The 13,319-nt window shown below is 44.9% G+C and overlaps 1 protein-coding gene across 1 annotated transcript in view; it reads left to right on the forward strand.

The window, feature by feature from the left end:
• The first annotated feature begins 13,156 nt into the window (after positions 1-13,156).
• Positions 13,157-13,319, forward strand: part of LOC142311192 (uncharacterized) — a 48,187-nt gene continuing 48,024 nt past the window's right edge. Inside the window, exon 1 of the mRNA XM_075349384.1 lies at positions 13,157-13,209. The gene's annotated coding sequence lies outside the window, so the exon portion shown is untranslated. The remainder of the gene's footprint in view (positions 13,210-13,319) is intronic.

A 13,319-nucleotide genomic window follows, 5' to 3' on the forward strand; every position in this document is an offset into this window, starting at 1 on the left:
TGTTAATGAAGGTCCAGAAAACTGGACAGAACTAGATTTTTAGAAATGCAGCCGGATCCATGATTTACGATTTTGTTATTTTCAACTTTCATTCCATTTTTGGTCATGTACTAAGCCGTCCCCTTTTCTTTTGTGGTTGTAATAAACTACTGTCTGGGCATCTGAGATTCAGACAAAGCCTGGTACACGGACATTAACTGTGTGTTCGTGTGTTTGTCTCCGATGCATCGCTATTAATTGGACCAACACTGGCAGATCTGGAGATCACTTTGTATCTCACCCTAAATTAGCTCTCCCAAGAAAGTGGTTTCCACGAAACCATCTATCTATCTATCCATTATCTATCTATCTATTATCTATCTATCCATTATCTATCCATTTATCTATCTATCCATTATCTATCCATTTTCTATCCATTATCTGTCTATCCATTTATCTATCTATCCATTATCTATCTATCTAATCTGTTATCTATCTCTCTATCTATCCATTTATCTATCTATCTATTATCTATCTATCCATTATCTAGCTATCCATTTATCTAGCTATCCATTATCTATCTATCTATCTATCTATCTATCTATCTATCTATCTATCCATTTATCTATTTGTCACGAACAGTGGGGGAGTCACTCAGATATCCCGCAGCTGTTCGATGATTTGTCACAAACACCACTACTCTCTAGTACCCCCCATGTCGGCAGGCCACTCTTGGTACTGCAGGACAATGCATAAAATGAGGCTGCTGAGCCGATAATGCCAAATATTGGAGGTCTCACAGCAAGGGTAAATGTATATATCACCGATTCCCGCTAATGGAATATATATATATATATATATATATATATATATATATCTTGGTACCCTTGATGATACCACTCCAATAATTCTATGCAATAATAATTACGCTGCCACCACCCAGCTTTTCGAGTTAGCTGGGGACCCATTTCAGATAGCATAAGGCCCTTTGGGTTTTTGGATTCGTATATAGAGCATGAGGAAAGAAACTATTACATTTTATATACAGTTAGGTCCAGAAATATTTGGACAGTGACACAATTTTCGCGAGTTGGGCTCTGCATGCCATCACATTGGATTTGAAATGAAACCTCTACAACAGAATTCAAGTGCAGATTGTAACGTTTAATTTGAAGGTTTGAACAAAAATATCTGATAGAAATTGTAGGAATTGTACACATTTCTTTACAAACACTCCACATTTTAGGAGGTCAAAAGTAATTGGACAAATAAACCAAACCCAAACAAAATATTTTTTTTTTCAATATTTTGTTGCGAATCCTTTGGAGGCAATCACTGCCTTAAGTCTGGAACCCATGGACATCACCAAATGCTGGGTTTCCTCCTTCTTAATGCTTTGCCAGGCCTTTACAGCCGCAGCCTTCAGGTCTTGCTTGTTTGTGGGTCTTTCCGTCTTAAGTCTGGATTTGAGCAAGTGAAATGCATGCTCAATTGGGTTAAGATCTGGTAATTGACTTGGCCATTGCAGAATGTTCCACTTTTTTGCACTCATGAACTCCTGGGTAGCTTTGGCTGTATGCTTGGGGTCATTGTCCATCTGTACTATGAAGCGCCGTCCGATCAACTTTGCGGCATTTGGCTGAATCTGGGCTGAAAGTATATCCCGGTACACTTCAGAATTCATCCGGCTACTCTTGTCTGCTGTTATGTCATCAATAAACTCAAGTGACCCAGTGCCATTGAAAGCCATGCATGCCCATGCCATCACGTTGCCTCCACCATGTTTTACAGAGGATGTGGTGTGCCTTGGACCATGTGCCGTTCCCTTTCTTCTCCAAACTTTTTTCTTCCCATGATTCTGGTACAGGTTGATCTTTGTCTCATCTGTCCATAGAATACTTTTCCAGAACTGAGCTGGCTTCATGAGGTGTTTTTCAGCAAACTTAACTCTGGCCTGTCTATTTTTGGAATTGATGAATGGTTTGCATCTAGATGTGAACCCTTTGTATTTACTTTCATGGAGTCTTCTCTTTACTGTTGACTTAGAGACAGATACACCTACTTCACTGAGAGTGTTATGGACTTCAGTTGATGTTATGAACGGGTTCTTCTTCACCAAATAAAGTATGCGGCGATCATCCACCACTGTTGTCATCCGTGGACGCCCAGGCCTTTTTGAGTTCCCAAGCTCACCAGTCAATTCCTTTTTTCTCAGAATGTACCCGACTGTTGATTTTGCTACTCCAAGCATGTCTGCTATCTCTCTGATGGATTTGTTCTTTTTTTTCAGCCTCAGGATGTTCTGCTTCACCTCAATTGAGAGTTCCTTAGACCGCATGTTGTCTGGTCACAGCAACAGCTTCCAAATGCAAAACCACACACCTGTAATCAACCCCAGACCTTTTAACTACTTCATTGATTACAGGTTAACGAGGGAGATGCCTTCAGAGTTAATTGCAGCCCTTAGAGTCCCTTGTCCAATTACTTTTGGTCCCTTGAAAAAGAGGAGGCTATGCATTACAGAGCTATGATTCCTAAACCCTTTCTCCGATTTGGATGTGAAAACTCTCATATTGCAGCTGGGAGTGTGCACTTTCAGCCCATATTATATATATAATTGTATTTCTGAACATGTTTTTGTAAACAGCTAAAATAACAAAACTTGTGTCACTGTCCAAATATTTCTGGACCTAACTGTATGTTTGCAATAAATTCCTTTTTTTTTCTTTTCCTTTCCAATCATAGGACAGAAGGTAACCTCTTGCCTGTGGAACTGGAAGACATGCAATCCCAAATACAAGAGGGATCCTCACAATGTGATGAAGCGTCTTTCAACGAGGATGTGGATGCTGATACATCAGCAGTTGCTGCCACCAAACATCCCTGCATCCCTGACTCAGCTGCTGGCAAAGGGACAGACCCCGCCTTCTTTACCTTCGCCTCAGCTTCCAGTGCTGCAGATCCGCAATCCTCATCCTCTGCAGCGTCATCAAGAAACATGACAACATTACGGCGGAAGAAAGGGAAGGCAGTGCACATTTCCAAAAATGTTTCTGAGCACTGTTACCAATTAACATGTGAGGCATTGTCCCTGTTGAAAACTTCGGCCTCAAAACTTAATAATAAGTGTGAATTATTTGCCGCCAGTCTTGGTAGCAGGCTTTCCGAAATGTCAAAAGAGACGCAGTCGGCCTGTATGACGGCCTGCTGCGCCTTTTTTGACAGCTTTGAAAAGCCGCACCCCCCCCCTTCCCAGTGTAGGTGAGGTTGTTAGTGTAATTCTGGATGCTTCCCCCCCCCCAAAAAAAAATAGACCAAAAACAAACATCCCTCAACAAGCAAACATTGCTTATACATACAATATGCATGCACAAAATAAAATTTCAGGTGCAGTAGCTACCCCAAATTATGAAAGCCACTCACAAGCAGTGGAAGCTGATGCAGGTTGTCAACAGAGGGCTGGCCCTTCCACCCAGGCTGACACCTTTGGATATTTTACGCAAGACTTGTATAGGTTGTAAAAAGTGTTGCGCTCCCCAGAACACTAAGGGTGGTGTCACACATAGTGACGCAGCAGTGATCACGACCAGCGATCTGACCTTATCAGGATCGCTGCTGCGTCGTTACATGGTCGCTGGTGAGCTGTCAAACAGGCAGATCTCACCAGCGACCAGCCCCCTGCCAGCAGCGACACGTGGAAGCGTAACTAAGGTAAATATTGGGTAACCAAGGAAAGCACTTCTCTTGGTTACCCGATATTTACCTTAGTTACTTGCGTCCGCCGCTCTCACGATGCCAGTGCCAGCTCCCTGCACTCCTAGCCAGAGTACACATTGGGTTAATTACCCGATGTGTACTCCAGCTACGTGTGCAGTGAGCAGGGAGCCGGCACTGGCAGCGTGAGAGCGGCGGTGCTAGTAACTAATGTAAATATCGGGTAACCAAGGAAAGAGCTTCTTGGTTACCCGATGTTTACCGTGGTTACAGCTTAAGGTGGTGTCACACATAGCGACGACGACAACGACGTCGCTGCTAAGTCATCATTTTCTGTGATGTAGCAGCGACGTCCCGTCGCTGTCACTGTGTGTGACTTCCAGCAACGACCTGGCCCCTGCTGTGAGGTCGCCAGTCGTTGCTGAATGTCCTGCTTCATTTTTTGGACGTTACTCTACCGCTGTGAAGCACACATCGCTGTGTGTGACAACGAGAGAGTGACGAACTGATACCCGATATTTACATTAGTTACTAGCACCGCTGCTCTCACGCTGCCAGTGCCGGCTCCCTGCACAAGTAGCTGGAGTACACATCGGGTAATTAACCCGATGTGTACTCAGGCTAGGAGTGCAGAAAACAGGGAGCCGGCACTGGCAGCGTGAGAGAGGCGGACACTAGTAACTAAGGTAAATATCGGGTAACCAAGAGAAGTGCTTTCCTTGGTTACCCAATATTTACCTTAGTTACGCTTCCACACGTCGCTTCTGGCTGGGGACTGGTCACTGGTGAGATCTGCCTGTTTGACAGCTCACCAGCGACCATGTAACGACGCAGCAGCGATCCTGATAAGGTCAGATCGCTGGTCGTGATCGCTGCTGCGTCGCTATGTGTGACACCACCCTTACCGCAGCTGCCAGACGCCGGCTCCCTGCTCGCTTCAGTTCGTCGCTCTCTCGCTGTCACACACAGCGATGTGTGCTTCACAGCGGGAGAGCAACGTCCAAAAAATGAAGCAGGACATTCAGCAACGACCGGCGACCTCACAGCAGGGGCCAGGTCGTTGCTGGATGTCACACACAGCGACAGCGACGGGACGTCGCTGCTACATCACAGAAAATGATGACTTAGCAGCGACGTCGTTGTCGTCGTCGCTATGTGTGACACCACCTTAACCCAAGTTCTTCTTTGTAAATTAGATTAGAAGCCAGATTGCAGAAGCCTAATTGCGGAGTACAGCCTGGACTGAAGTAAGGGTTTGCTATACTGAACTGCGAGCGCCGACTGATTCCCCGACAATTGCATTTCAGTTAATGACAGCTGCGGACAGGCCATGCAGAACTCTGAGACTCAGGTGAGAGCTTCGTAGTTCAGCACGGCCTGTCTGCAGCTGTCATGATTCATGAACTGAACTGCATTCACCGGGAAATCAGTCAGCGCTCGCGGTTCAGTCTTGCAAACCTTGAGCTCAGTCGAGGCTATACTCCGGATCTCAGGTGAGAGCTCCAGATTGCAATATAGGTAACTTTTCAGGTCCTCACCCCGTTTGTGTCTTGAGTAAACATGATTGATGCTGCGTATATTGTCAGTAAATAATATATTTCTGTTATTAATATAATTTTTTTGTATGTTACAATAAAAAATTCGATTGAGCAATATGTATGTGTTGGTTGGTGGAGGAAAAAGTGAACATAGAATTTTTCTTTGAAAAATATTTAATAAAAACATTCTTTTTGGAAAAAAGGAATTCAATCTATTTTTTCCATATATTACCTTAAGGTAAAAAACAAATACATATAGAAAAATGTATACACATAACACAATATCAGATGAAAGGTTCAGCAGATTTCTTCTTCAATTTCAATCTTGTCCCATTACTGTCTGCTGATCCGGCTGCACATCACCGACACAGGAGTATTGCCAGTGCACGGCACCTTCTGGACTCATGAAGTAGTCAGTGAAGGTTTCTCGCACCAACACACCCGAGTTAGATGGTCTTCCCGAAGCCACATTGATCACTGGATTAAATTTGGCCTGCTGTGCTTCCTCAACTTGCTGAGAGCTATGCTCTCGAGCATAGTTGTGGAGAACACGGCAGGCTTTTATCACAGTGTCAACGGTTTCGGTTTCTAACTGGATGGTTGTGTGTAGAATCCTCCACTGACTAGTCAGGATTCCGAAGGTGCGCTCCACATATCTGCGTGCACGACTCAGTCGATAATTAAAAATCCTCCTCCGGGTATCCAGTCTCCTCCGTGCATATGGGCACAGCAGGTTTGGCAATAAAGGAAAAGCCTCATCCGATACCATCACAAAGGGGACTGGATCTGTGGAGCCTGGCAAAGGTTGTGGGGCTGTTAGCGTTCCGCAATCCTGAAGAATTTGCAGTCCAATTTGTGTTGTTCGCAACACCCGAGAATCCCCTGTACTGCCGTAAGCACCAACATCAATGCCAACAAATTTGTAATGTGCATCAGCCGAAAAATACTTCTTATAATTAAAGAAGAGTGATCCTGATCGCGGTAGCTTCTGAACCCTTACATGTTTGCCATCGACCGCACCTATGCAGTTGGGGAAGTTGGCCACAGTTTGAAAGCTCGCTGCAACCTGCAGCCAAGTCTCCTCGGTTGGGGAAGGCATCACCATGGGCTGCAACTTCTCCCAGATCACGCCACATGTGCACCTCATAATTTCGGAGATGGTTGATTTACCAACCTGAAATTGAAGGTGCAGGGATGTGAAGCTCTCTCCTGTGGCCAGAAACCTGCAAAGTACAAATACAAAGAATTAGAAATACACACAAATACAAAGCATTGCATGCATGAAAATGAACTTCACATGATCATAAATAAATATATATATATATATATAAAAAAAAATATTTAAAAAATTAATGTGATATTTGAAAGGATTTTTTTAAATTACTTAGGCTGCTTTCACATATCAGTTTTTTGCAATCAGGCACAACCTGGCGCTTTGCAGAAAAGACGCATCCGGTTTTCTTTTGCCGCCGGATGCGTTTTTTCCTCATAGACTTGCATTAGCGCCGGATTGTGCTGCATGGACTTGCGTTGCGTTCGTTTTTTGCCGGATGCGGCATATTTAGCCGATGCGGCGGCTGGATGGAACATTGCTTGCAGCGTTTATTGTCAGCGGCGAATAACCGCATCGCGCCGGATCCGGCGCGATGCGGCGTGATTTACAATGCAAGCCTATGGATGCCGGATGCTTTTTTTTTAACTGCGCATGCTCAGTATCAAGCTGGATCCGTCAAAAACGGACGGGCCGCATGGAAAAACTTATGCAACGGAACCGTTTTTTTTGCCGTATCCGTTGCATAGATTTTTGAGCCGCATTGTGCCTGATGCAAAAAAAGTGATATGTGAAAGCAGCCTTACCGCAAGGTGATGAGCAGCCGTTCCTCAGCAGACACTGATTTCCTCATCCGGGTATCGGCATAACATAAATCTGGCTTTACCAATGCTAAAAGTCGATCGAAAGCAGCAAAAAGACATAAACGTATCGGGATAACTGCAAATAAATAAATAAATCAAAAAGTTTCATAGATAAATATGTAGACAGAGATAGATAAAGGATTTGTAGAGACAGACAGAGGTAGAAGGATAGAATAATATAGATAGAGAGAAGGATATATTCATACAGAAAGAGATGGATAGGTATATAATCAATAGATAGATGGATAGATAGATAATAGATAGATAATCAATAGATAAATGGATAGATAGATAATAAATAGATAGATAGATATAGATAGATAGATGGATAGAGGGATAGATGGATACATAGATAGATGATTGATAGATGGATAGATAGATGGATAGAGGGATGGATAGATAGATGGATAGACAGACAGATAGATAGATAGAATGATAGATGGATAGATATATAGATAGATAGATACATGGATAGATAGATAGATAGATGGATATATAGATACATGGATAGATAGATAGAGGGATAGATAGATAGATAGAGGGATAGATAGATAGATAGAGAGATAGATAGAATGATAGATGGATAGACAGATAAAAAAACAACAACTATCTTCGTAAATCTTAACCCCTTCACGACCGCGGGCCGTGAAATTACGTCCTATTTTAACGTGACATAACGACCAGGGACGTAATTTTACGGCCTAAACTTCATTTGATTGCCGTGGCCATAGCAACGGCTTTCAAATGATGTCCCCTGCTGTTTCTTACAGCAGGGGACCTTTGCTTGACCCCAGGGGGGGCGGCATTGCCACCCCCTATCGACGATCGATGTGATTGGCTGTTCAAATCTGAACCGCCAACCACATCGATCGCACTAATTTCGGCAAAAATAATGCCCAAATTAGTGCGATCCTGTGAGATCCAGCTATGAGATGCCGCAGCTGCAGCAGCATATCATAGGTGGACCTCAAACATGCCGCCCCCAGCCCCTGCAGCACTGATTGGAGCGATCGTGCTATGACGCGCAATCGCTCCAATCAGTGTGCAGTGGGGCGGTCTGATCTGCCGGTGGCCGCCCTCCCCAGGCCTGTGCTGGCCTGTGAGCCCTCCCCCAACATGTCTGCAGCGTGGAGTGGCTGGTACTTTTGGTACCACGCCACCGCTGCTGCTGCCGCCGCCACCTCTGATGTCTCCGCCACTGGTAAGTATTCCGCTCCCTGCGCGCTCCCGTGAAGGCCCCTGCGCGCTCCCGTGAAGGCCCCTGCCCCTGCCCCCCCCGATCTGCCCCCCTACGCCCCGATCTGCCCCCCTACGCCCCGATCTGCCCCCCGGCATCCCGATCTGCTACCACCGCTGCTGCTGAGGTCACCGCTGCTGCTGCAAAGTGAGTACTGTGCTCACTTTGCAGCCCGTGCGCGCTCCCGTGGTGCCCCTGCGCGCTGCCGTGATAGCCCCTGCCGTGCCCCCCCCGCGATCTGCTCCCCCCAACCACCCCCCCCCCCGACATCCCGATCCGCTCCCCCCGCGATCTGACTGCCTCCCCCATTATTTCTATTCTGCTTCTGCAGCTCCCTCTCCGGTCTCCCCCTCTGCTCTCCCCCCTCCCCCTCTGCTCTCAACCCCCCCTCTGCTCTCAACCCCCCCTCTGCTCTCACCCCCCCTCTGCTCTCACCCCCCCCCTCTCCACCTCTGCTCTCCCCCGACGTCCTCTTACCTGTCTTCACCGGCCTGATCACATCTGCGTCCATTGCTGGGTCCTTCCTGGGCATTCTGCTGATCTGCCTGCTGCTCCTGTAAAGCTGTCCATCTCTCTGCCATCTGTTCCTCTGCAGCTCTTCTGGTCAGTGATCCTCCTGCTAGTCCTCTGGGTACTGTGAGTATAACTTTTTTTTTTTTTTTCCGTATCCCCTGTCCATTTTTACACCTCATCCGTCCGTGCGTCCCGCCAAGCGCTGATCATGGATGCAGATAACGGATCGGCATCCCTGCTCAATTTTTGGCGTGACTTTTTTTTCCGTATTCACAACGCTTTTTGTATCGCATCCGTCCGTGCGTCCCGCCAAGCGCTGATCAGGGATGCAGATAACGGATCGGCATCCCTGCTCAATTTTTGGCGTGACTTTTTTTTCCGTATCCCCGACGCTTTTTGTATCGCATCCGTCCGTGCGTCCCGCCAAGCGCTGATCAGGGATGCAGATAACGGATCGGCATCCCTGCTCAATTTTTGGCGTGACTTTTTTTTCCGTATCCCCGACGCTTTTTGTATCGCATCCGTCCGTGCGTCCCGCCAAGCGCTGATCAGGAATGCAGATAACGGATCGGCATCCCTGCTCAATTTTTGGCGTGACTTTTTTTTCCGTATTCACGACGCTTTTTGTATCGCATCCGTCCGTGCGTCCCGCCGAGCGCTGATTAGGGATGCAGATAACTGATCGGCATCCCTGCTCAATTTTTGGCGTGACTTTTTTTTCCGTATTCACGACGCTTTTTGTATCGCATCCGTCCGTGCGTCCCGCCAAGCGCTGATCAGGGATGCACATAACGTATCTGCATCCATGGTCAATTTTTGGCGTGACTTTTTTTTTTCCGTATCCCCGACGCTTTTTTTTATCGCATCCGACCGTGCGTCCTTCAGCGGCCGATCAGTGCACTGCGTCTGTGCGTTTGAAAAGTCAAATGGCGCTCCTTCTCTTCTGAGCCCTGCCATGCGCTCAAACAATTACTTTCCACCACATATGAGGTATCTGCGTACTCAGGAGAAATTGCACAATACGTTTTATGGTGCATTTTTTCCTGTTACCCTTGTGAAAAAAAAAGCTACCTGGTTGAAGCAACCGTTTTGTGGTAAAAAAAAAATTTTTTCTTTTCACGGCTCAACGCTATAAACTTCTGTGAAGCCCCCAGGTGTTCAAAGTGCTCACCAAACATCTAGAAAAATTATTTGAGGGCTCTAGTTTCCAAAATGGTGTCACTTGTGGGGGAGCTCCACTGTTTAGGCACCATAGGGGGTCTCCAAACGTGACATGGCGTCCGCTAATGATTCCAACCAATTTTGCTGTCAAATGGCGCTCCTTCTCTTCTGAGCCCCGCCATGCGCCCAAACAATTACTTTCCACCACATATGTGGTATCTGCGTACTCAGGAGAAAATGCACAATACATTTTATGGTGCATTTTTTCCTGATAGCCTTGTGAAAAAAAAAGCTACCTAGTTGAAGCAACCGTTTTGTGGTAAAAAAATTTTTTTTCTTTTCACGGCTCAACGCTATAAACTTCTGTGAAGCCCCCAGGTGTTCAAAGTGCTCACCAAACATCTAGAACAATTATTTGAGGGCTCTAGTTTCCAAAATGGGGTCACTTGTGGGGGAGCTCCATTGTTTAGGCACCTCAGGGGGTCTTCAAACCCGACATGGCGTCCGCTAACAGGTGCAGCTAATTTTGCACTCAAAAATTCAAATGGCGCTCCTTGCCTTCCGAGCACTGCTGTGTGTCCAAACATTTGATTTCCACCACATATGAGGTATCTGCGTACTCAGGAGAAAATGCACAATACATTTTATGGTGCATTTTTTCCTGTTACCCTTGTGAAAAAAAAAGCTACCTAGTTGAAGCAACCGTTTTGTGGTAAAAAAAGTTTTTTTTCTTTTCACGGCTCAACGCTATAAACTTTTGTGAAGCCCCCAGGGGTTCAAAGTGCTCACCAAACATCTAGAAAAATTATTTGAGGCCTCTAGTTTCCAAAATGGGGTCACTTGTGGGGGAGCTCCATTGTTTAGGCACCTCAGGGGGTCTTCAAACCCGACATGGCGTCCGCTAACAGGTGCAGCTAATTTTGCACTCAAAAATTCAAATGGCGCTCCTTGCCTTCTGAGCACTGCTGTGTGTCTAAACATTTGATTTCCACCACATATGAGGTATCTGCGTACTCAGGAGAAAATGCACAATACATTTTATGGTGCATTTTTTCCTGTTACCCTTGTGAAAAAAAAGCTACCTAGTTGAAGCAACCGTTTTGTGGTAAAAAATTTTTTTTTTCTTTTCACGGCTCAACGCTATAAACTTTTGTGAAGCCCCCAGGGGTTCAAAGTGCTCACCAAACATCTAGAAAAATTATTTGAGGCCTCTAGTTTCCAAAATGGGGTCACTTGTGGGGGAGCTCCATTGTTTAGGCACCTCAGGGGGTCTTCAAACCCGACATGGCGTCCGCTAATGAGTGCAGCTAATTTTGCGTTCAAAAATTCAAATGGCGCTCCTTCCCTTCCGAGCTCTGCCGTGCGCCCAAACAATTGATTTTTACCACATATGGGGTATCAGCGTACTCAGGAGAACATGCACAATAAATTGTATTGTGTACTTTCTCTTTTCTCCCTTGTAAAAATGAAAATTTTATGGCTAAAGTAACATTTTTGTGTTAAAAAGTAAAATTTTCATTTTTTCCTTCCACATTGCTTTGGTTCCTGTGAAGCACCTAAAGGGTTAATAAACTTATTGGATGTGGTTTTGAGCAGTGTGAGGGGTGTAGTTTTTAGAATGGGGTCACTTTTGGGTATTTTCTGTCACCTAGGCCTCTCAAAGTCACCTCAAATGTAATGTGGTCCCTAAGAAAATTATTTTGTAAATTTTGTTGGAAAAATGAGAATTTGCTGATGACCTTTGACCCGTTCTAACTTCCTAACGAAAAAAAATTTGTTTCGAAAATTGCGCTGATGTAAAGTAGACAAGTGGGAAATGTTATTTAGTAACTATTTTGTGTGACATATCTCTCAGATTTATGGGCATAAATTTTCAAAGTTTGAAAATTGCGAAATTTTCAAAATTTTCGCCAAATTTCCTAAATTTTCACAAATAAACGCAAAACATATCGGCCTAAATTTACCACTGACATGAAGTACAATATGTCACGAAAAAACAATCTCAGAATCGCCAGGATCCGTTGAAGCGTTCCAGAGTTATAACCTGTCAAAGTGACACTGGTCAGAATTGCAAAAAATGGCCCGGTCATTAGGGTGTTTTAGTGGCCGGGGGTGAAGGGGTTAATACAGGAGACTAAAATGTCCTTTGGTTTCATGTGCCACAAGAAGGGGATGACATTTTCTTTTTTTTTGCCTAAAAAATATATTGTTAATGCAAAAAATATTTTTTTTTCTATGGGAAAAAAAGGAAAATAAAAAACCATACCTGTTGTCTCCGGCGACGTAAGAGTGACTACAGTCAGCAAAAGCAGCTGAAAATGAGGCGTGTGGAGCTGCAAGGAAAGTCCATTGCTTGCCATGTTGACAGAGATAATGGAGAATATCTACACTATAGAAAATGGAGAATGATGAAGAAGGAAATATCATTTATAATTTTTTTTTCTTTTTTTTTTCTTTTTCAACATGCTTTATTTTATATATTATTGCAGTTACAGCATAAAAAAACCGCAGGGACCAACCTGCGGAAAAACTGCGGCAAAAACGCATCAAAACCGCATGCGTTTGTCCCGCAGTTTTGGTGCGTTTTTTTACCGCAGGTGCGGTAATCTTCAACTCCCAGAAGTTTCTCAAGAAATTTTCTTGAGAAAAATCACTTTTCTAGTGCGCACATAGCCTTATGCATCAGACTTCATCATTTAGATTTATGGGGATGAACCAAAAATAGAGAACAGCACGGGGCTCTGTTTCAGTAACTTCCACGTGATTTCCACTATCTAGCTTACAGGAAAACAGCAATAATAACATTCTACACATGTAAAAAAAAAAGTGCTGCCAAATAGTGAGCTGAAAAATTGCTGTAATTTAAGATATGATGCGTTTGCTTCAGTGTGTGTTTTTGACCCTGACTCATGTTACCGGTGCAAACAGTACATAGTCACCCCTGCCCAGAAATCACAATTCCATTTCTAGACGTTGTAGGAATCCATTGTGCTGAAGCTCAGCTGTAGAGGAGTTAATGCAGCCACTGAGCAGGACCCTTGCCTGCGGTGGAGAAAGGAGGGGCATGGCTTGGATGCATGTGACAGTAGGGGGGATCACATGGGCAGGAAGCGGGGGCTGCAGAGCTGCTGCTAAGGCTGGAAGCATTTCCAGGTCAGGTATCTAATCACGGTTATTATACTGGGCATAATGATCATTATAACCCATGCATGAGAGGGCAGGGATGTGCAGGGAGGGGATGGCAGAGCATGCTGGAAGTCACC

Source organism: Anomaloglossus baeobatrachus, chromosome 5 (assembly GCF_048569485.1).
Source record: "Anomaloglossus baeobatrachus isolate aAnoBae1 chromosome 5, aAnoBae1.hap1, whole genome shotgun sequence".
Lineage (NCBI taxonomy): Eukaryota > Metazoa > Chordata > Amphibia > Anura > Aromobatidae > Anomaloglossus > Anomaloglossus baeobatrachus.